At 40.0% G+C, this 25,662-nt stretch overlaps 1 protein-coding gene and 1 long non-coding RNA gene across 2 annotated transcripts in view; one reads left to right on the top strand and one right to left on the bottom strand.

Annotated features, from left to right (window-relative positions):
• The window catches only part of LOC147155836 (uncharacterized), a 38,362-nt gene extending 17,582 nt beyond the window's left edge, over window positions 1-20,780 (bottom strand). The window contains exons 1-2 of the long non-coding RNA XR_015092228.1: window positions 20,531-20,780; window positions 20,339-20,393 (exon numbers count right to left, since the gene is read on the bottom strand). This is a non-coding gene — a long non-coding RNA (uncharacterized LOC147155836). The remainder of the gene's footprint in view (window positions 1-20,338; window positions 20,394-20,530) is intronic.
• Window positions 20,781-24,630: 3,850 nt separating this feature from the next.
• dipk2ab (divergent protein kinase domain 2Ab) overlaps window positions 24,631-25,662 on the top strand; it is a 30,750-nt gene continuing 29,718 nt past the window's right edge. Inside the window, exon 1 of the mRNA XM_086066648.1 lies at window positions 24,631-25,104. The gene's annotated coding sequence lies outside the window, so the exon portion shown is untranslated. The remainder of the gene's footprint in view (window positions 25,105-25,662) is intronic.

Raw genomic sequence — 25,662 nt, 5'->3', positions numbered from 1 at the left:
TGTCTTCAATGGGTGCAAGACTAGCAAAGTATTCTGGACTGAAATGTACTGCCCAATCGGAAAGCTTGCCCCCCCCCCCCCAGTTGAACCCTAATTCACAAGAAATGCCTCAGTTTTTTAAAGTTAATTTTCAGTCATCAGTTTTATGTATTATTAGTCATTTGCATGGCCATTGTGCTTTTTTTTTGTTTTTGTTTTTTAACAGTAGACAATTTTGACTTGCCTTAAAGTGGAAGTCAACCTTAAACATTTCTTGACAATAATATGTTCTATGTGACCTCACTAGTCTAAACATGACATTGTGATTAATATTACTTTTGTAAGCAAAATCCAGCCATTTTTATTCATCTCAGGGGGCGGCCATTTTGCCACTTGCTGTCGATTGAAGATGACATCACAGTTGCTCGGGGCTCAGGCAACGACCAACCACAGCTCCCCTGTTTTCTGAAGCTGAGCTGTGATTGGTTGTTACCTTAGACCCGAGCAACTATGATGTCATTTTTACTGGACAAGAAGTGGCAAAATGGCCCCCCTTCTGATATTGACAAAAACTGCTGAATTTTACTGCTTAGCTCATATTCCACTAACGCAATATTAACCAGAATACCATATTTAGACCAGTGTGACTACATAAGAACATTTTATTGTCAAAAAAATAAAAAAATGGGGGGGGGGGGGGGGTTGACTGGCAAATAAAAACAAAGTTGTATGGTTTAATATCTCCAAAGTTTGCTGAAAAAGAATAGTGACTGTTACAATAATCGCAGAGTGGAAAATCAGACCTTGAAATGTGAAAATCTCATCCCTATCATTTCCCCCCCCTGTCATCGTTAGCTTTGAAGCACTTGCGTCCTCGGAGTGCAATCACGTCGTCTTTGGCCGCTAGACGAAGGCGAGCTAATGACTTCATTTTGCCGCAATATGATGAAACTCTTCGACGGTGCCTTGAAAGTGAGACTGCGGGCACAACCACACAAGTCCGGTCGCGTTAAAAGGACATTTTGTCTTGTTCTGAAGTTGGCTGGCCGGACTTGGACATTCTTGAGGCGCTCGTTAACCGGTTAAGCCTCAAGCGCGTCAGGGGCCTACGAGCCCGTGGAATGGCTGAGGAATGAATTTAAATTATTTATTATACATTTTAATATATTATTTATACTATTTTTTTTGTATTTAATTATTTGTAATTAATTTATTTATTTGATTATTTATTTTAATTAGTTCAAGAGACTGTAGACCCTGTGTCAGTAGGTGCTGCTGTTTCAGTCAACAACATACTTCTTCCTGCATCTTCATTCCTTTCTCTTTTTAGCTGTAAGAAAAAAACAAGGTTGAGGAAAAAAAAAAAATACTTTTTATTTAACTGAATAATGCAACACATCTATCCCATCTCGCAGGAGGCTCTGTGCAAGAGGCTGTGAAAACTGTTATCTGTGTGGAATTACTCAAGTTATTTTATTTCCATTTCCCCTCCGCAGCGGTATCAAAAACATCCTTCCCCCTGTGCAGGTGTTGAATATAAAAATAAACAAAATGGGAAGAATAAGACCGGAAATGATCTCTTTAAACTCTGCGAAATAGCTTCCAGGCAGTTGCTCATCACAGGTCAGGGGTGCGTGGAGTGCATGTGACCATGCGGCAGTATTAACAATCTAGTCACAGTGCGGACAGGAAATTGTGTTGGACATCTGCCCATTTTTTTTATAGTTATCAAGCATGAGAGAGTTTGAATTTGGTGCTACTCTGGCGAACAATCCATGGACTGCAGCGTAATGGATCAGATTTCAAATTTGCCTCGCAGGGTCGGCGAGCCGGCCCAGCATTTTTCCATCCTCTTACTTCAACTGATCTGTGCACATTAATACATGTATGCTATTTGTACGTTTGACCTTTTTTTGTTGTTGTTTTTTTTATATATTTTTTTTAGCATGTTCAATAACTTGGCCAACAGTGAACCTAAAGCTATCTAAAGCCCGCTACACTCTAAAAACTGTTGGGTCAAAAATGGACCGATCCTCCACTTGGGTCAATTTGACCCAACTTTGAGTCAAGAAATAGGTCTTTTAGTGTAAAACAACTCATAAATATTGGTGAGATTCTTTACTTGAGTCATAAAATTGGGTGATTTTGCATTTAAAAAAAAAACAGAAAGTTGGGTCAAATTGACCCAAAAAAGTGGAGCGGGTCCATTTTCCAACAATTTGCGATCATAAATATTGAACAGGTTTAACAGTTTAGATTGATGGCTTTCAGAAACATAGGCCTTTGCTGACTTGACTAGGAAGTAAAAAAACTAACAAAAAAAAAAAAGTTAAAATTTGGCCCGATTGTCAGTATGTGTGTTTAGTGTAACTGGAAATTCCAACTGGCGATATTGTGGCTCTCGGCGAAGTTCATACATGTTTGCTGAAGCTTATTTGCCCATGATAGCGCCAATAAACAACTCGGCAGATTACATTACAAAAGCCAATCTGCAATTCATTAGTGATAAAACAAACACAGGCGTTTACAACACTGGCGAGCTTCAGTCGGGGTTATTTCAAAACAGCTGAACTATGTAATCCAATACAAGACACAAAACGGATAAAACTCACTTTTGATTGACAATGTAGAGGTGTTATTAATTTAGTCATATTTTTATTAGTGCTGTGTGAAGGCCTTTTTTAAAATTGATTAATTTCATCGCTGTTATGAGTCTTAGGCATTGGTGTCCAAACTACGGCCCCGGGAGCCATTTGCGGCCTGCCATCCATTTTTCAGTGGCCCGCGACATATTCTAAAAATTGCATTTGTATAAACCCACGGAATTCTCTCTTGATTGGAATGAAGGTTGACATTTTAATTCTTAATTTACAAAATCACAACTCTCAAAGTAACAACATAAACACCCAAAATTACAAGATAACACCCGTCGAAAATTGTTTGCTTCCCCAATCAGTAACACCTGTCCCCCAGTGGAACCCCAATGAAGTATTACCTGGCCACCTGCCCATTGCTCAGGTAAACAAACAAAAACACCTTGCCCCCTAGTGGTTGGCGGTAAAAACAAATCAAACATGGGGCTCCTTACAGAGGGTATTGAAAGAAAATAAGTGCCGCATTTTTACAAATAAATTGGTTTATATACGGTAGCATTTTTCTAGATATGCAAAAACACAAATAAATTATTTGTATAATTTTTTAGGACTAAACTATTTCTCCTCATCACATTACGTGGCCCTTGCGTCCTGATTTTCTGTTTGTAGCCCTAAAAAAAAAAAAAAAGGCTTTTGTGAAATTGCCATTTCACATTTTTTCAATTTAGCCCCTAACAGCAGTTTTACATGAAATTTTGCAGGCACGTCGATCATGAGTAGATGCACAAAAAAAAGTCTCAAGAACCCATGTCTGAAAAGACACAGAATGTCTGCCATTTTGGTTTGAAGCCACCATTTCAAACCTGCTCCTAATCAGCCACTTGGGACTCAATCGCAGTGCCTTGAAAGACCGCAGGAGTCAATTACAGCACAGTGATCTGGGCCACAGATTACTGCTTTAATATTATAAGTATCTAATAATTACTGCACTGCATCCTTCGCGCCACTTATTCCCGCCTTCTGGCCTTGAATCATCACTGACCCGTGCAAAAATATTCACGTTTTCCTACATTTTAACACCACGTTTCCTTGTGAGGAGCTGCGGCGGCGTTTGACGCTCACTCATGGCCGTCTGTAATGAATTCAAACGTGCGAGTAGGAGCTTTGCAGGGACCTGCCGCCGCCGCCGCTGCATTAAGGGCTGAAATGTGATCCAAAGATACAGAGAGCCGTGGCACCTCAGAGGCTTCGGCTATGATCATCCGTCAAAGTGCTAACCCACTATCCAAGGGGGTAAATGAAATAATAATGCCCTGCACAGTCTATTGTTATGAACATATTGCTGACACGCAGCAAATGTCAAGTTTTACAGGCTCAACAGCAAAACATTATACTGTTGGTCTACATCTCTCTATATAGCAGAAATTCACCTATGTTTGGGAAAATAGCAACCCAGGCCTTTCTATGTATGAGCCTAAGTGGGTCAGGGAAGCTGCTGCTGCACTAGTCAACGTCACTTCACATCAAATATTCTTCCAGCCTCCGTTGCGACCGACAGCCATTCGTCTCAGACTCGCATGTGGGACGCCGCTATATTTGCGGCCCAAAATAGATGATAGACTTCACAGCTAAGGTGTCTGAAAATCAATTTTATCCATGCCAAACGTATCAAAGCACACGTTCTGGATCTTACCCGATATGTTTAGCACTACGGTTGAAATTTTCCAAAATGGTAATTATCAAAAGAGTTACCGTAAATCAGGGGTCAGCAACCTTTCCTGTCAGAAGAGCCATTTTAACTCATTCACTGCCATTGACGTCAAAAATTCATTTGAACTATTTCTATTAGTATAAATTTTTTTCCCACTTTTGTTAACAAGAGTATGAAAACCTAGAATTTTTTTATTGTACATTTAGAACAAATATAAAATGTATGATTAATCGTGAGTTAACTATTGAAGTCATGCGATTAATTACGACTTAAAAATGTAATCGCGATTAAAACAAAGAAAAAAAAAGTAAAAAAAAAAATACGAAACCAAACAAATACGGATCATGACACGAATAAGGAGCACCTTTTGGAGAACTTCGCCTGCTGGGTGTGTTTGAAATGAAAGAATTATAAGCATTTAGTTAAAAGATGTAAATTTACGAAAATAACTCGGTATCTGCGTTTTTGGACAATCTCATGACCGTTTGAGCACGACCATACGCTTTTGCACATATTCGCACTTGGATCACGCACCCCTGCGCTCTGTTCCTGTCCGAGCTGACGGCGCGGCGCCAATGCAGACTCGTGATGCCAATCCTGCTCTGCCAGCTGTCTCCATTGTGCATTTCAATGCCATACGCAGGACGGAATGCTAAGTGTCCTCACGTCAACAAAAAACTGCACAACATACAAATGGTGCCATTTCTGTCTTTCTTACTTTTTGTAAAGCCAACACAAAGTGAAGGGTATAGCAAACCCTGGACTGGTCATTGGGCACACTCACATTCACACCTGTAGATCATTTACAGTCTTCGATGAAACCAACATGCAAGTTTTTGGAAAGTGGGAACCTGGGAGGAAGCCAGAGAGGTGATTACCCCAAGATTTGAACCCAGAAACGCAAGGTCGACGGGCAAATCACTACCTCACTGTGCTGCCCAATATGATAAACAAGCCCTGGAAATTCGCTACGGCAGGGGTCTGCAACCTGCGGCGCTGGAGCCACACGTGGCTCTGTATCTCAAAAAAAAGAAGTTGAAATTAATATATATACATATATTTAAAAATATTATTTTAATGAATTAATGATTAAATAAAAATTTAATATAAAAAAATAATGGCTACATTAAGTTGTCAGATCAAGAGACGAACGGTAGATGAAAAAGTAAAAAAATAAAAAAAGCCCAACAAAATGTCCACAAAACTGCCAGAAATCTCAGAATATTGATAACAAAAAAGGCAGAAAAAATGTCCAAAAATAGTCATAAAATGTCCAAAAAGGAAGAACAGAGGGAATTAATTGCTTCCCTAAAAGCAAACACTTCGGCATTTGAAACCGCAGAGTGTCGAGGATAAACAGAAAGACTAATATTTGCGTGGATGAAAGACAAAGAAATACAAACACAAGCTGTACACAACATCGAGGCATCACAGCAGGAGGGGGGGGGGGGGGGGGGGGGGTTGAAGGAGCCGCCATCAGAAAAGAAGAGGCTTTCCAAAGACATGGCGGGGGGGGAACGTTAACAGAGCGCACCCTGCGTTCGCCGGAGATCCCGAGTCTCCTCCAGGAAGTCGACGACTTCAAAGAGAGGCAAATTATTGGAAAAAGAAAAAGGATTAAAGCGGATCGCGATGGCGGGAAAGGTCAGAAGAGAGGGCGGCGGTTCCGTGATGTGTGAGGATATAACGGCGGTGATGGATCATCAGATCATATCGGGAAAAAGTGCAAACAGGCTTACATTTGTACAAACATGAAAGCAATGTAATTCTGTAATCCTTCGAGCTCAATACATGTCTGCTAAAGAGAATATTTTAGTCTTCTTTTTACTCTGTTATTCCCACACCATTTTATTAAGAAATTGTACAAAATGACAAATTCACCCACTTGCAGATTTTTCTTTTCTTTGTGGCATCTTGTTGCCAAGGAACTATGTTGAAGTGATTTGAGCTTTATTTAGACCAAACTAGTGCTTTACCATCGCAAATTGTACATATTTTACTTTAAGTAACTCAAATACTTTGTTGCCATAATGGTGGATTAGATGATTCACCCATCCATCCATTTACTACCGCTTATCTGGTGTCGGGTCGCAGGGGCGGCAGCTTTAGGAGGGAAACCCAGACTTCCCTCTCCCGGGCCACTTCAACCAGCTCCTCCGGCGGGATCCCAAGGCGCTCCAAGGCCAGCCGAGAGACATAGTCTCTCCACCGTGTCCTGGGTCGTCCCCGGGGCGGCGTCCAGGAGGCTTCCGAACCAGATGCCCGTACTTAAAGGTATTCATGTTTTTGTTTTTTTTACCTTGCCGTTTTCTTGAAATGTACTGTTTACAGGAATTTTAAAGTATTTTCTACATTGATGAAAGACCGGACAGATTTTTTTAAATTTAAATGTTTGTTTTTTTTAAGAATAAAAATATAATTATACATATAAAACAACAAAAACATTGGAACTTGGTATTGAGTGAAATCTGAATTAAAAAGAGAATCGTGAATTGAATCGAATCAGACCCATGTGAACTTAATCGACTCCAATGGAAATCTGAATCGATACCCTGCCTTAATTACAAACGCATAACAGGTCCCAGTTTCGACGTAATGCAGTGGTGCTTTGAGATAAGCGTTTATGTTACATGAACATGCTTATATGGCAAAACACTCGCATCTCAAATCATCTTTCCTCATTGAAATGTATGTAAATGCCATTAATCTGTTCCAGTCTTTTTGAATATAAAACACAGCACATTACAATATTGCACATTTTCGTAACATAATTAAATAGTATGTACAAAACAGTATGTGCATCATGATTAATTAAGTGAAGCGTCTTCAGGTGTACTTGGCTTGTAATTTGGGCGACATGCAGACAAGACTCGGTAAACTGCAGTAATATTAGTCTCTCTTTTTTGCAGAGATTAAAGAATATACGCCTTTGTGTATTGTTCTATTGTCTGTCTACATGTATTATAATATATTGCTGCATTTGTTTGTGCATCTGTTCCTTAAACAAGCAAACCCCACACAGTAGAGCCTGAAGATTAAAACCCAGGATCGTGTGATAGCCACGAGCTCACCGTGCTGTCTATTGAAAAGTACACATTGCCTAATATGTCCCTTTAAAAAGAAAATAAATAAATAAACCTGTATCTACTAATTACACTGCGTGTGTTCGTATGAAATCCTAATTCCAGTGAGAACAACCTGATGACTGAAAAATGCTCCCTGCGACAGCTGCGTCAAAATGACAAATAATTAGTCATCGACTTTTTGTTTACACTTTCCGACAAATTCAATTAGGCGCTCCAGGTGGGAACACCCCCTCGCCGTTTGGATGGCCGCGATAACGCGTCGCTGATTCAGTCCCGCGCGACAATGATTTATTAAACATCTGCGCGTGTTAGTTACACAAGCTTTACGCCTCATTTCACGAGGTGCCTTGGAGAAAACTTTGAATCGCATGCATCTCAACGACCAGTCACGATGCAGTGTCCGTTAAGCCGCGCCAGAGTACGTATAATTCATAAACACACGAATAAAAACATACAAACCGCTCTGAAGCGCACTACTAAATAATGCATGGCCAGAGAGGACATGCATGATGTAGTGCAGGCTTCTAATCAGGACTAGCACCCGTGACAATTCTTATTGGACAAGTAGACAACGATACTGCTAATGCATCAACATGACATAACAGATGCCGTAATTGCAGTTCTACGGAAGAGGATTAGGGCCAGTGAAGAGAAAAAAAAAAGGGTTGGAAGGATTCTCACAATTCTGACTTTAAAGTGAGAATTCTGACTTTGTTACGTAGAGCTATGCATTGTGGGGAGAAGTCAGACATTCAGAATTTTGAGAATAAAGTCAGAATTCTCACTTTAAAGTCAGAATTGTGAGAATTCTGAGATTAAAGTCAGAATTTTCACTTTAAAGTCAGACTTTAATCTCAGAATTCTGACTTTAAAGAGAATTCTTACTATAAAGTGAGAATTTTCACTTTCTAGTCAGAATTCTGAGAATAACGTGAGAATTCTCACGTTAAAGTCAGAATCCTGAGAATAAAGTCAGAATCCTGCCAACCTTTTCTTTTCTCTTCACTGGCCCTAATCCTCTTCCGTACAGTTCACTATTCACTTATTTGTCTATTTTTGTTTTTTTTTTTCTCCTGTGGAAACTATTCAAATGTATCTATTAAAAATCAATGTGTGTATGTAGTTTTAAAAAGCACACCTAAAATACAGAGTGGAAACTCTGATTAGCATATGCCTGTAAGCCCGATCTCCCCAAAGGTCCTGGTCTCAATCCTCCAGTGTACAATTACATCTGAATATGAAGCAAGAGCAAGAGCAGCCCAACCCTGCGACCACTCATTGTGCTGCTCGCACTGAATTCCAGATGTCCACATCACTTATTCAAAAGTCGGAATGGAACGCGTACAGCATGGGATCCTACCAACCCAACCCTGTAACCACCACCCATTGAACCGGCTCCAGCTGAACCGAAAACCAGCTGTTGAAACAACTACCAGGCCAAGTGCTCCAAGTCGGCTGTAGTCGAAAACAAATGCTGCTGCAAATAAAAAAAAATAAAAAAGGCCTGACGTCATCAAGAGACTGTCCCTGATGTGAGGAAAGATGACAAGCACAGGAGGGAGTGGGATGTAGACAAAGCGAGGCGACAGGGAGGAGGTGATGAAGACTCCCCTTGCTGGTAAAGACAAGCCAACTGGAATGTGAAATGCAGTCTGGGACAACGAAAAAAAAAAAAAAAAGTGTTGCAAAAATGGAATTTGACTTGTTGAGAGGAGATGGAAATGACTGTGGCTCACCATCACAGTCGTTTTCATCTCGCAGCAGCAGGCAGCTTTGGGCTGTTAATTATCTTGTGCAAAGACCCGGCTAGCCTTAGTTACTTTTGCCATGTCCAACAATCTTTCAAATGAAATGTAATTTTACCAGAATTAACTCAATTATGTGAAGAAAGTCAATGTTCAATTAATTACTAATGTTATGTGGAAAAAGTAATATTACATTTTTACAATAACAACGTCATAATTCAGAGAAGTTAAATTTACTCAGAATTAAAGTTGGAATGAAGTTGAAATACTAAAGTGAAGTAAGAATTAATATGTGGGGGGAAAAAACGAGATTCAAAGTCACAATAACAGGAAAATCAATATTAACGAGAATGTAAAATGTTACAAGAAGACTATAAAATCAAAATATAAAATATGTGATTGTTGAAATTTTACAAGAATTAAATTGTAACACGAGAATAAAGTCATTTTATAAGAATGAGCTGTAATATTACAAGAAAAAGAGAATCGGAAAATAAAGTCATGTTGTGAATTTTTTTTAGATGAATAAATTTGTCATGTAAGAAAAAAAACATTTTAAGAGAATAGCCAGCATTCAATGAAAAATGTCCGTTTATGAAGATGAAAGACATATTTTTTCATGAGAACAAAGTACTACACATTTTTTTTTACGAGAACAAAGAGTCAAAAGTCCAAATGTTCACCAAAAAAAACGTAAACTTTTTTTTTTAAACAAATAAAAGAAAGTTTTTTGTTTGTTTTTTTACAAATATTGTAATTGAGCGTAAAAATTTGAATTTTGGAAGAAAAAGTCAAAAGTCCAAATGTTCTTGAAAACATTTTTTTTTAATGAATAATGTAATTTTGAGCAAACATCATGGAATTTTAGAAGACTTAAGTCAAATTTATAGAAAATTAAGTCGCAAAGTCAACTAATACTACAAGAACTATTTATTCATGAAAATAAAATCTGACACTGTGAAAAATAAATCCGAAAAGTAATCTAACGTAAAAATTGTAATGTTACCGGAATAAGGTTGTAATATCAGAAAAAGTCAATTTACAAAACCAAAGCCATATTACATGAAAAAGTTGTAGTAACGTAAGAAAAATGTGTCATTTGAGGAGAATAAAGCAATTTTACAAGACTTGCATCCTAATATTCTGCGAAAAAGTCATTTTTCACTAGAATGACGTAAACAACAAGGTTTTTAATTGATCAGAATGAAAATGTAATATTGCAAGATAAATGGTGTAATTCCGTAAACTATAGCGAAAGGTCAAATGAAGCCGACTCCTCGCTCACTGCTGTTTTCACTGTCAGGTATACACGCAGTAGGCCGACCTGCACCGCACCGCGCTCGCTCTGGAAACGTCCTTCTCAGCACTCTTCAAGCGCGTCTAATGGACCGTGCGCCTCACGTGGACTCCATTTACTTGAGAGTTGACGCAACAACGACTACGCTCGTCCACGGAGGGGCTAGTACAAGACAAGACGCCGTGCCGTAATGAGCAGATGCGAGGGGCATGAGATTAATGATGGCTGAGCCTGAAAATCGTTACGTGCACGCTAACGACGCCGACTGCGGTTGACAAGAGATTGGGCCAATTAGCAAAGGGCCGCACGGGTGGTCTACAATTACTCACAAGAGACTAGCACTACATATGTTAAGGTAATCCCCCGCATATTCCTCGGTCACTATTCATAAATTTGCTCTTTTTTTTCTCTGTTGTATTTCACAATGAGCTACAATAAAGATAGCATCTTTACTAAAAACACCCTCGGCGCTTTATGAAACACTATGGAGCGGAAAATCCTCGTTTTTACCGAGGCGTGCCGCCCACGCCGCCGTGTGCTCCTCAAACACCCGAGTCGCAAAGGTCAAGCAATTTTTATTAAAACGCTCTCCTCCGCCTCGGCGAGGAACAGGAAGGACCGCGATAAGCCGGGCTTGGTGGAATCCGTCTGATGCCGTGCCAATAACGGCTCTACACTTTTGTGACAAGCACATATGATAAATGTAGATGAGATTCTACATTTATAAAGTTCGCAATGTTCCGTTGTTAAAGGAATTTTGCTTTGCTTATTTGAATAGAAGGCAAAATATTAGAAACGAAAAAGAAAGTGAAAATAAAATCAAAATTGGGTAGTTTGCTTTTTTGCTTCAGCTTCATCTGTGACCCTTGGCCGAATAAGAATTACAACAGTGCTTTTCTAAATTAAAAGTTAAATAAAACTGAACTGTACTTCACAAATATACTGTACTGGAATAAAAACAAAACAAAAGAAGAAGCAGTTGTAATATTATACACAGTTTGACCATTTAGTTCACTGATTCTTTCGGGTACTACTAGAGTAAGCCCGAGGACCAAAAATAGGACTCATACCACAGTTGGAAAATCACTGATGAAGATAACAAGATTGAAAAAAAAAAACAATTGAGCCCTTCCATTGACACGGATTTAATTTTGTGTGCAAAATTTTAATATATATTTTTTAATTATTAGTATTTTTTAATGATAATAATAATAATAATAATAATAATAATAATAATAATAATAGTAATGCACTTTGTATTTTAACAATCTCAATGCGCTATAGAGTAAAAAAAAATGTAAAAAGCCTAGCAAAAGGCTTTTGTAAAAAGAAAAGTCTTAAGAGCCCTTAATTCTTATTAAATACACATTTTAGTAAAAAATAAAAAATTAAAAAACACTTAGACTTACCATTACTAATGTACCTTAATATTGGTCATGGTAATTGGTAAGCGGCACTTTGTGTAAAGAGCTCGCAATAAGTAATAAGTAATTTTTAAAAACATTTTCAGAAAACTATAACAAGAAAAACTAATTTAACAAACAAGAAGAGTCCAGTTGCCTCAGATTACCAGGATTTAGATAACTGGCCAAGACAATTTTGCTAAACTAAGTTAACGTCATGACTTGGGTAAATAGTCACATGTTAGCTTAGTTGCAATAAAAAGAGAGAGAGAACAACTTTTTTTTATTTTCCTTTCATGGCGCAAGCATATTTTAATTTGTTTTTATCACAAAAAAACATGAATAAAACATCCCCCTTGCATCTGGAAGCTCTTATCGTAAGCGTCGTATACATACTAAATTGTGGAATTTTTGTGCATAGCTCTTAAAAAAAAAATGCTGACCTGCCACTTTGATGAGTAAATCTTTTCGTATTTAACAGTGCTGCTCAATAATATGAATACGCCCCGTCTATCCATTCACCTCTAACGGACACTGTGTTAAAGGGAATTGCGCCTGGAAATGGGATTAGTGTAGTACACCTCTGCGGCCACAAAGCAGATATTCTTGCACTTGCAGCAGAGCTGCGTAAACGTCCAGTGGCGTCAAAGCTTGTCGGTCTCGCAGCTGTCTGGCGCTTTTTGTGTGTGAGATTATGAGTGTGTATCGTACAGATCTATGCGGAGGGGCGCGGGTCTGAGGATGTGGAAGAGTCTCGAGACGGTACGCCTGAGGAGAAAAGGGCAGTTCATTAAAAGGATTTGGATCCTGTTTGACCTCTTCCCCCCGCCTCCCATGACACACACATTCCCACGCATGTACCGCGCGCACACACCTGAAGGTCCACTGGGTTCGTATGAGGCGAGGCTGATCAAGTACAGCGAAGAGAAGAGGCGAAGCTAATTAATGAGCTGGGAACGAGTGAGACGGTATCTAACACACTCATCATGCAATTATAGTGAATGCATGTTGCTGTTTTTCCCGTTCAGACAAATCATTGGAGAGTTTGCCTTAATGAGCAGTTAAAGCAGTGTTTTTTTCAAACATGAGTGACAGAGGGATTGCGAATTGTCACTTGGGGTCCACAAAAATAATGTGCAATAAATTACCAAGTGGTAGCTTTTGAAAAAGTGTGTAACTACTTCTTTACTTTGGATCAATTAAAAACTCTGATGTAAGTATCATCTTATAAAGTTACTTACTTATACTTAGTTACTATTTTTAAAACATAAAGTCAAATTATTACAGGAATATTTATGAGTATGCACATTTTTTGGGGGGGAACAAAAAGTGTGTGTGTTTTTTTTATGAGAATAAATGCATCCTTTCCATACTAAAAGGCGTAATATTAGTACAACAGTTGGATTTTTGAAATATCGGACTAAAATCTCCCAAAAATATTACTTTTTAATCACCACAAAATACATGTTCTTGTTCAGATAACACAGAACCATTTGATAAATAGCATGGAACTGGCCTGTTAAAAAAAAAAACAACAACACATAAATATGGTGTCTTTGCTATTCTCAGCCGTACCAATATGACACCGCTAACTGTTACACCACAAAACAACACATTAGAGAGGTATGATAACACAGTCAAAAGTGATAATTGGGGATTATAGCAAAGCATGCTGGGAAATGCCACCTCCTGCAAGCTCTCGTTAACTCATTTGCTCCCAAAAACGTATAAATGCGTTCTATTTTTAATATTACCATGATCCCAAAAACATATTTATACGTTTTTGTATGTGTGTTTTTTTTATGCTAGAGCATACAGAAGGCTTTGGTGCAGCCTCTGAACTGAAGAGAGGGTTTGAAGTAATGGTAGTTATTACAAAAACAGCCAGCAGGTGGCAGCAGAGCACAAGAGATCAACCAGGGCCATGTTGCAAAAAAGCCTTTTTTTGCCCACTGTTTAAAACTGGTTTGTGAATAATGATGAAACTGCAAAATGGAAACAGATAGATGAAAGAAGACAATCTAACCTTTTTTTGGTAGGTTTCATGTTTTTATAGCAATAGAACACAATATTCTGCGGGCCTTGCGAAATCAGTCAAAATCCAGTAAAACAGAAAGGGGTTTCTTCAGTGAAAATGGCTGGGAGTGGATAAGTTAGGAACGATAATTGTGAATGGCAAACTATCTACTACACAGGTTGTTGCTCCACTTAAACAAATCCTCATTTTGCACCCGTTTGAATAGACTTCCAAACCTTAAGTCATTTTTCATGTTTAGGTCTAATTAATGTAAGTCAGAGAGAAACGCCGCACGAGTCCATGCTTCATCGCGAGCCGTTGGATGATTGACGACCTCGCCGCCAGTTTTAATGTTGCAGGAGCACTTTAAAGTCTTAGCCATGTCGTGTGTGTTAATAATAGCAGTCAACTGACAGCGGTTAATAAAGACTGAAGTAGAAGATGGCGGAATAAAAGAGAAAGCTAGGCGAAAAGTCAGAGGGCCAGAAAAATACAAGGGTTTAAATTTCAAAACAAAGGAGGAAAGAGACACACCCCTGCCGAGAGGATGAAGGTCAAAGGTATAATCCACGCCCATCTGGACATGGAAGGTCACGCACGGCCCAGGAGAAACTATTTGAGAGGGGATTTATGAAATGATTATGTTCAAACTGGATTTTACAACAACGGCGAATATTTTTCTGTTCACGTCAGTCAGCACAAACACACGTTTCAACATAAAGTCATTTTCAATGAATCCGTGACCCACTTTTGGGTCCCCACCCACCAGTTGGAGACGAGCAATGAATGCCTCCCCTTTCCAACGGAAAACATATTAGTAAATAAATAATTAAAGTAAGTATTTGTGTGTCTATTAGTGGGACAAGCACTGTTTGAGGAAATCCTGTCCTTAAATCGGAGAGGCCAAACCGTATCGTAAAGATTATTTGTGGCGCAGGGTTAAGGAAGTGGGTCACTAAGTGCCTCACCGATCGAATTAATTTACGTGTTCAGAACCAACGCGTCATCCTTAAGTCAAATTTACAGTACATTGGAGCATTTTTTTACCATTTATTTCCAATACAGGAATGCCCCCTTATTAGTTTGTGGGAGACAGAGCGGCGCTATAAATACTCTCCATGGGGGGAAGGGAGACGTCCACATGGAAGTAATTGAGTGCAAAGAGGCCTCACAGGGATGAAAGAGGAGGACTGAAATTGCGGAAGAGGTAGGGAGCGAGCGAGCGAGCCGAAAGTCCTGAGGCGAAGCGGTCGGAGGCAAACAGCCCTGCGAGTGGTTACCGATCCTCTGCCGCGCTCCCGTTGGACTTTGAACGTCAAAAACTATGACTCCTTTTACGGGGGCACGGCTCCTCGTATCTACGAAGGATGCAACTAAAAGATTGCTTTGCGAGATTACTTTTAGGGAAAAAAAAGGGAGGAAAAAAAATATGAGATCAAACAGTAGACAAATGAGCTGGCAATTGCCGTAATTGCCACTGAAAAGAGAGACAAATCCATCAAGCGGTCGCTAATGAGCTCGACAAATTGAGAAGGGACAATCTAATTCAAGGTGGGTTTGCTTCTTTTTTTTTTAGCTTAAATTGGGCACACACATACAGTTTTTTTTTTTTGTGAGGAGTGAGAGGCCCCACGTGATCAGGGCAAAATAAGGAAGCGTGTGCTTTCTGATCTTGTAGTGTGTGGTCACTGATCTGAATATATCACTGGATAGCAGATAGTCCATATACGCCCGTGCAAGCCGTTGAAGCCACAGGGAGGCCATTTTACTCCTCCCATCTCGCGAGCAGATTACTGTATTAACTATACGGTTACGTACAGATTAGACATATACAGGCTCTTTCTAGGGCCGGGGGCGGGGATGGAGGGGTTTGCGGCGCGGTGGTCACTATTTTTAAACAAGTTTAAAAAATATATATAATTAACATGTGGACCGTATGTGCTGTTTTGAAGACACCCTTTTTCTTTTATCGCTCAGTTCTTTAGACCCCAATTTTAGATTTGGCATCTTTTGTTGAATTACAGTTATAAAATAATAATAAAAAATTTCCTCCTGTAAACATCATTAAGCATATAATTTATACATTTAATTAAGGCAAGTTGTAACATGTTTGAAGTCCTCTTGTTTATGTTTAACAAATTTAAAACATCATAAATCATGCTGCCTCTACTAAGTACCGTCTCAAATTTCTCCAATTTCTGTAAATGTATAGGATCGTATGTCGAGAAACATTTCTTGGGAGGAGCAATATGGCGGCCTCGCGGCTTCAAAAGTCTTGGCCTATCGGTTATCCAGCCATGTATACAGATCAGTGTGTGTGGTTAAGGTATACGCGAGATGACTAAATTAACACACCGCACACATAACGATAAATCCACTGACAATGACGCAAAATCAAGTCTGTCACAACACCAAGATTACATGTGGGAGTCGTCACAGATCTCACAAGTAAATCTCAAGTCTTCATCTTCAAGTTTCAAGATATTGCCAAATTACTGTGGCAAAAATCAAGCACGCAGTACCAAGTACATTTCACACAAGTTGATAACACATCAAGTCAAAACAGGAATGACCTATGAACGTGCCAGAAAAATACAAAGAAGAAGAACGAGTTGTACATAGTAAAAGAAGAAATAAACAGCGAGGTGTTAGCTAGCTAGTTGCTAGCTGTTAGCTTGTCTGCTCACTACAGTAGGGTTGAAACTTACATCTCTTGTCATTTTCATTGTGGTGAATATCTTGAGAAGGTGACTTTCTAATTAATTATAATTCCTAATTCATTCTGTTGAACATCACATTTATTCTTTTGACAGTCCATTACAGTTTGATATGTGCATTCTCAACACATACAGTACTTTATATACTGTATGCCAAGCTTCACCCTCAGCGTTTGCTTACTTAAAACAATCTCATAAAAAAATGATAATGTCTTTCCTTCAAATAGCCACCATTATAAAAAAAAAATCCATTTTCAGTTAAAAGTGTTTAAATGCCACCTCGGGAAAAACGGTGTGATGACTGACGCCTTGTTAACTTCCAGTCAACCGGGTCACCAGAGGCCTGGTTGACACGGATTTGGAGAGGGTGCGTCGGCATAAGGTCATAAGCAGCTCCCGGAGAGCTTGTTAACATTCCAGTGCCAGGGACCCGACGTGGCTTCCTAATAAGGGCCGTCTTTGTGCGCGGGGCCAGCCAGAACAGCAGGCCGACGGACCGGTCAAGTGACGGGGATGCGGTGCGAGGGGCCGCTCACGCCACTCAAGGAACAGACATGGCACTGTGTGGTGGACAAAGGCACGGCCGCCGTGGCAGATATGCATGACAGTCTGCCCAAAAAAATAACAACAACAAATTTTGATAATGGGAAAGTAAAGAATATTGGGCGGACAGTGATGATTACTGTCAACATAACAGGTCAAGAAAATTTTGTGCCAGGTCGCCATTGCGGAATTCCGTTACACGGACTCCCTCTAAAAGCGGAAATTCATCCATCTCCCATTACAGCTGGCTTTTACAAGCAGTGTGAAAGGGACTCCTATCAGTATTGTTCATCCTTGGCAGAGGAGCTCTTGTCTGATTTGATACTATCCAAAGTAGGGCTCGCTTTGCTTTGTCCTCGCCTCCTCTGTCACGCTCCCCCTGCCAATCATACACATCAATCGAAACAATTCAAACCGGGAAACTCCCACACAATTTCCCCTGGCACAAAACAAGGATATAAACGCCTCGTCGCCAAACAGTCGCGCGGCCAGAGCGGCATGTGACAACGAGCCAACGACTGAGACTGGAGAGACAAAAACAGCAGACAGCATGTCAGGCCTGCCACAAAAGGGAATGACAAGTGACATCGAGGCCACGGGTATCATCTTGGCTGGACTCAAAAGGAGGAGCCCAGGGAATTCAGCACAGAAAAAAAAAGACGGACATTAACCAACCCAATCTTAACCCCTAAAACAATGGTCCAAATGGAGAAAAAAAATGGAGATAAGATCGATAGAGAGCTCCCACAATGCTGCCCGGCTGACAACATGTCCATGCGCCGCCACTCACAGGATTCGCACAAAGACAGATACACACATGCATCCACATTCTCACACACACACGCGCGCACACAAAGGTGGCGGGCTGTGTTGCCATGACTCCCTCTGTGCTACAGCTGACAAGTGTTCATCTGTTACCACGGTAACATACTAACACGGCAAGCCGATTCACGCGCAAGATCAACGAGAGGTCATATTGGCCTGTAACGGTGATTACGATTATTTTTTTTTTCAAAATCAAAATTGCAGTCTTTGCGGAGGCAGTTTTTTCCTGTATGAAGTGATTATAATCGAATAAATTTTGGGCATCAAATCAAAAAGAATTAAAATATACACAAAAAAATGTACTATTGTTTGAACTCTCATGGTACATCATATGTTTCAGATTTCCTTCTTCCTGCTTTTTTCCCCCTTCCTCCTGTTTCTCATTTGTATGCGCTAACCTGAAGCAGATCCCTGTGATGTGTCTGAAATAATATTCACGCTCGCGGCCACAATCTGTGAGGAGGATTGAGAGGTTTGTTTGAAGTGCATGGAACCGAAAGTATTCCGTGCTGCAGGACTCCGTTTAAAAATGCTGGCTCCCTGGGTCCGTTCGGAGCTGAAGGTTGGCGACGAGGACATCGTCGAGGGTTATGAGACTGAGTGGATTAAGGACTAATGCATTTTCTTTTTTTCTTTTTTTTTGTACCAGTGATAGCAAAGAGGAAAATTGAAATGATGGTCATAAAACAGGAAAGCTCCACAAGTGTGTGTGTGTGTGTGTGTGTGTGTTTTTGTTATATACACAGTGGTGGCATAGACCAAAAAAAATGTGATGGTAATGACTAATAAACAGGAAATGCAAATTACCATGATGCAAGAAGAAAATAAAAAATAAAAATAAAAAATAAAAATAAATTTAAAAAAAGAAGACAGCCAAGGTACTAACTTAATAAAATATGACCAATCGGACAATAAGTCAATATCTATAATAAATATCTAGGTAAATTACTGCACGTTAAGTTTGTGCTGTTTAAAAAAAAAAAAGAAGGAGCACTAAGTGAAGATTTAGACTGCTAGATTAGCTTCTCGCACTCGCCGCTAGCTAGGTACTTGTAGCCGCCAATTAGGTAGGTGACATGTGGCAGCCACCTGTGTTCATAAAGTAGCGTATTTATACATATGTCATGGTTTGATATTTTATAGGGGTGTTAGAAAAAAATCGATTCGGCAATATATCGCGATATTACAGCGTGCAATTCTCGAATCGATTCAATATGCGGCCGAATCAATTTTTAAACAATTTTTTTTTATGGGAATATTCATTAAAATGTCTTACTTAGGGTTAGGATTTACACATTAAGCATGGAAGAATGTTATATTAATGGAACATTAAGCCTTAATATTTTATTTCAGTGCTGTTCAAACGTGAAACAGACTTCAGAATTTTCAGATAAATAATTACATTTTCATACAAATCTTACCGTGTACATGTACAAGTTTGCTGATGAGTATTTTCTAAATTTGAGTTAAAATCGCAATAATCAATTTATAGATTCGTGTCGGGATTAATCGTATCGAATCCAATCGTGACCTATGAATCGAATCGCCAGGTACTAGGCAATTCACGCCCCTAACATTTTACATATGTGGACGATTATGCAAAAAAAAAAATGGTTTGTTGTATGAATATATTACATTGATTGAGTTTGAGCAGCAGTGTCTCAAAGGAATATGTAGTTAGGCCCAGACATGCAGTTTACAGCATGTGCATGTCTTTGTGATGGAAACAGGGAGCGAGTGACAGGCTGACGAAAGACACAGAGGCTTATAAACGTAGTTGGTAAGGCTCCGTTGCTCCCATGACACTCTCTCGGCATACCCCTGACTCACAAACAAGCGACACCAGCATGTCAAAGAATGTGAACGTGACCCAGCTTGTCAAAATGTTTCCCCTTGAGGAGGAAGGAGGACTGGGGGCGGCGGGATTTCAAGGGAGTCTTTAAAGACAGGTTAGGTTGGAAAAAGGCCTTCAAGAATGTGCTTTATACCATGATGGAAAAAGATATAAATCAAAATACAGCAGATGGATGATAAATACATGTCAGAGGAGACGATTTATGAATTTAAAAAAACAAACAGTAAGTGAATCACGAGTGCAGAAATTGTAGTCTGATGAAAATAAAATAAAACGGTCATGATACAACGCAACAAACAAAAAACAACCACACTGGATTATACTGTGTGGACCAACAAAGAGCATCTTCACACAGCCTAACAGTGCCACCTAGTGCTAAAAAACGGACGAGCAAGGCAGGCCAGCAATTTATTTAATTAATTCATGTATTTATTTATTTTTATAAACACTACAATACATGACGATTTGGCCCTATCATGCATCTAAATAACGTCTTTAAAAACACTCACAGTACTTAATGTGATGCCAAGAAATTACTATCATGTCAATTTCACAAACAAACTTACCCAACAGGGGACGATGGTGCCACAGATAAGAATGAATGTCGTCATCAGTGTGGTCCTAAGAAAGAAAATTTGAAGAAACACAGACTACTTTACAATCACATACAGATGTGAAACAAAACCACCACACTTCACAACATGGCTGTACCATACATTCATTTTCTGCCCTTTATCTAAAATCGGGTTTAAGCTCACCTGCGACCCTATTCAGGAAAAGCACTGGATGGTATACTCTAATTAGCTGAAAATGCTAACGTTATGCTTCAGTGTGAGGCCTAGTTACTGTCTGTAAAGTTTAGCCAGCTACTGACTAGTTGCAAAATGTACATTCCTATTGATATTTGCTTTTGAACGAAGTGCAGTCAACCCCCACAATTCGCAATTCACCTATCCTCAGATCTTCACAGGAAAAACTAACAATTAGCATTATATTTGCTCTTTTGGAAGCACCGTAAAATGCCACAAGATGGGGCCAACGCCCTGGCTAATTTAAAGCTATGGCGTTAGACAAGTATTTTGCAGTGATACATGTTGACTGTACTATTTTTGTATGTCGTGGATGAGCTGGGTTTACCCTGGTATGTTAATGGGAGTTAAGAAGAGACTCAAATTCTGTAATTTTGCTCTGCTAGCTCAAGCTAACAAATGACATGCATGCACACTTTTGGTACATTTTCCCCTCAATCAAATCATCTATAAGCCATTTAAATAAAAGAGAAGTGTTTTGGGATCACATTTTGTGGTATATTTAAAGCTTAAATGTATATAGGCCATCCTAAACACTTTTGGGGAGGCATCAGTGACTTGCTGTTTGGTAGATAGTAGATGAATAACCAAGATGAATAACCAGCTCTGCTCTACATATTGATTATTATGCCTAATACACTAAGGCCATTTTGAATTGACTAACATCCCTTTTTATTCTTTCCCAGGCCACCCATTTCGCAGGCCTGAGAGGACAGCCTGCTTAGCTCCATGGAAGATGGCGGGCGACGGGGTCACAGGTTTTACACACACACACTCACACAAAAAGACGGAGCTGCTGTGTTTGTGACTGACGGGCCTCCCGCTGGGACTCCGCTCTACGGAAAGTGACTGACACATATCACACATGAGTAATTGACTCCTTCACCCTGTCCTTTCCCCTTATAAAAGTCCAGAGGAACATATTGTTTGACACCAACCCCCCCCCCCCCCCCCCTATCCCCCGGCACAAAATATGCCAATCAACTCATATGTCAACAATCGCTCTCCAGGGTGACCACGAGATGGATTACATAACCTGACGTCCCTTGGTTAGGTCTGTAATATTATGCCTGCATTAGCATTCTATCCCACAACCCTGACTGGGGCCTCCAGAGATGATTAAGAGTGTAATACAAAATGAGAAGGCAGGCGGCCGTCACCACTGAATTAATTAGAATAAGAACCATTGGCAAGACGCGTGCGCAGACATTCAGCGGATTAACGGCGCACAGAAAGCCAGCCGCTAATGGCTGCAAACTACACTGCCAATAACACGCCAAGGAGTTGTTGTTGTTTTTGACACACTGAGCACGTTTGCTTGTGATGATGTGCTGAGTGCTGTTCAGTCTGCTCACATTTCAAGCAAGTCGCAATGGCATCTGTTAGTTTAAAGACAATGTATATTCCTGATCAAAATACTTCATACTTGTATTCCGGGAAAAATTGGGTTGTACGTGATGTTTTATTTTGAAAGGCCTAACCGGAAGTGCAAAGGTGGCCGTGAACTCGCTTGTTGTTTTGTTGAAGACGCAGAACACTAATACATGCGACTCAGTTGCTCAACACGACAGGTCGAGCTATAAAAAGGTCAGGCACCCTTAAACCCTGACTGATATATACATATTTTTTATGAATATTTGATATACTTTTTTCTAAATGGGAAATCAATTATGTCAAAGTGGGGGTTCAGCTTCCCTTCGTGCAAGTGAAAAAACGCAGAGGCAAAACGATTGCTGGAAAAGTCACTACTGTTATTTCCTTTCTGCTATTTATAGTTTCACTGTTGTTCAGGGCTGTGAAATGCTAAAGCTGTGTTATTGCGAGTGCAATTACCTACACTGAAAAACTGATTTGATATGCAGAGGTATGACAATGTCTACATAAAACCGATGCAGACACTGTTACTGATAAATTATGCATAACGCTCATGGCTTAATTTTAAGGGTCACCTGCGACACAGTCGGGTATGGCGGTGCGGTGTATACAATAATTGCCCGTTCGGCCGAGCAGCACACTATATTTTATCAGACCACAAACTCCCCGGTGGCGCATAATGTACTCGGTAATGCAATGAAATCTTTATCTGCCCATGCAAGTTCCCCTTGTGAATCAGACTTAATGGCGTGAAGTCAACACAGAATGGTTTCGGCCAGCGTAATGGCCTTTGTGGTTGCACGTTTGCTAATGAGGCAGCAGCAGAGCGGGGAGATGCACTTGGCCCAGGTAATTTGCAAGGGACAAGGGTCGCCACTTCCTCTCCACACATAGGAAATATCACTCTAACACTCAGATAGAAAACAAGGAGATATTAAAAAAAAAAAATAATAATCTAGCCTAGCTCAATGTCATGACTCATGTCATAGAAACTCAGTGTCTGAAATTCTATTATACAGTATAAATTAGGAAATGCTGAACAGCTCACCAACATACACATAAAATATTTACGTTATTGGTTATTTCTTACTTAGGTGGGCAGGCACTCTAGAGATCCAACTTGTGGACAATTTTACATATTTATCATATAAATATTTGCATCTGTCCCTCTTAAAACTATACAACGTCTTTTTTCTATCATTGCTTTGTCAGAGGCAGCCAAAACAACAAATCATTTTATTGTAGGATTACTTGAGGCACTTTCATCTCTCCGGCGATGGAATGCAATCAAACATTAATGACTATTTTCACCCAAATCTCATTGTGGCATTTTGGTATGTAAATTTAGAAAAATATCTCGAGGGGCCCCCTAATTTCCACACTAAAATAATTGAATTCAGCCGTGAACTGAATGGAATAGATACATTGAAAAAAAAAGACCAATATAGCTGTGGAAAAGTACCAACAATGTAATTTGTAGCTATATATTTGATGGATCAGTTTAGTAGCATAAGTTTGCAGGGAAATCGTGATTTTTCTTATACCTTCCATTATATGATAATGATAATGTTGGTTTTCATGCAACAAATTGCAATCATAGTGCCCCCACATCAACAAGTGTCACATAAAAAGTACTTACAATGTAAAATTTCCTCCTCCTCATTTGTAAGTTTATATCTGCACAATGTGGACTTCTAAGTGGAAGGTTTGGATGTTTTCCTTCTCCTACACACCTGAAGCTCATCAGCAAGCTCTGCATAAGCCTGATAATGACCCTGTTCATTGGAAACAGGTGCGTTGGAGCATCCAAAACCTGCATGACTCAGGCCCTCGAGGACCGGGTTTGGACACCACTGGTTTAGATAATAGCTGTTAAGGTGCACTGTTAACAGTGAGAAACATTCGACTCTTCTTTGGGGAATATTTCAAACTTTTGAGGGGGGCTCTAAATTGTGACTTACTTCCGCATCATTTCGTGCTGCGTTTGTGGGTCTTCGTAAATCTTGCAATCTATTGATTTTAATTGCCCCACAAAACAAGGCGAACGAAAGAAAGAAAAAGAACAAATCAAACATGCCTACAAGCGTCTTCTCACTGTTGACCACGAGATGGCGGTGACTGCTAACCAATTCACGCCGGCCTTCAAAGGTTGAACCCACCGTTGTTAAGCCGGAAATATCGACTCGCCGCTGTCATTGTCCTATTCGGTGGGAGTGAGCCAGCCATTAGCGGCTAATTAATCAATTAGTCATCCGGCTAGTGTGAATTGTGTTTGGCATGTGCATTACTTCACTGATTACGATAGTAATAACATCGTCTCTATGATGAAGGAGTCCAATTAACTAAGTGTTGTCTCGGTTACACAAACGAGTGGCTCGCTTATTATGGTAAATGCCCCTATGAGGTGCGTTTGGGTTCTTTTTTTTAATGGGTGACATCACGAAACAACGATTTTTCGATCCATGGGGGCCATATAATTAAGCAATAATTTAACGGATAGTATAAAATAATAAACTTGTTGCTATATTTATAGGAAGTGGCGAAATGTGTAATTTTGGGGCAAACTTTGTACTTTTTGGCGGTGGGGGGGGCGTTCCCGTCGAGACAAACGTTGGAAGAATCGCTATGGCAACACGAGCGTAAACAGACGGCGGTTGTCGTAAAAGGCTGCTGTTGAAAAAGAGTCTCGAGAGAACCTATTGTGGTTAGACGAGCGGAGTAGTGAGCCGCTACTCGGGCAAAGAGAGCGGACAACAAACACGTTTCTCGTCCCTACAAAGGAACTCATGCTACGCGGACGCACATGGACGTCCACGCGCCACGCCAGTGCTCGGCTCTTTTGTGAGGAAGACGCCGGAGGAACCGGTATACGAAGAGTTAAGAGCCGACATCCTAACTGTTTATCTCAGCGGCTAGCAGGCTAGCTGGCTACATGCACGGGGAGACGCGACTGGGAACGGAGCAGAAGCTCGCGTGTTGTGATCGATGGGAACCGAATCCAATAGAAACTGCCTTTTTGACGTTATTTCGTTGCCTTGTTGCGGTCCGACTCACCCCTCGCCTCAACTTTGAAGAATGACCGAGTGAGAGCCGAGCGTCCGCTGTTATTCTTTCCCTACTTAACCAGGAAAGAAGGAAAAGTCACGCAGGTTTGTTGGTTTGGTTTTAACTTCCATCGTTTTAAGTCCGTTTGACTTGCGCTTTAATGTTTAAGCATTTAAACTGAATGTGCAATTTTTTTACTTGGCTGGCTTCGTGTGTTTTTTCCTTACACGAGGCTTCGCGTGACACTTTTGTTGCTTTTTCTCTGATGAAACCAGTCGATTAGAATATTTCTCTTATCAGATGCCCTCATCCTCTGAGTGGTAACAAAGCGGGTGACTTAAAACGGCTTTGTGTGATCTTTTGCAGTAAAATGACTCTTGTGAGTCATCTGATGCTCAATTTTACAGCACTTGGATTTGGAAAAAATTGTCATGCCTTTTATTTGGCAGAGCCATCTGGTTGTGTAGCATTTGGATTTGCAGAGTAAATCAGTAAAACCGTAACATTTGTGTCTCTCTCAGATCGAGACTCGAATTAGACATGCTCACGTGTTGTCATAACAGTATTTAAATTAATAATAATAATAATAATAATCCAGAAATAAAATAGCTTTTAACATTTTACTCTTGACAGTCACTCCCATGTTGGGTCCTGAACCCAAA

The sequence above is a fragment of the Leptonotus elevatus genome, chromosome 21 (genome assembly GCF_054856555.1).
Source record: "Leptonotus elevatus isolate MCC_2025b chromosome 21, RoL_Lele_1.0, whole genome shotgun sequence".
Taxonomy (NCBI): Eukaryota; Metazoa; Chordata; class Actinopteri; order Syngnathiformes; family Syngnathidae; genus Leptonotus; species Leptonotus elevatus.
This window is presented reverse-complemented; position numbering and strand designations above follow the sequence as displayed.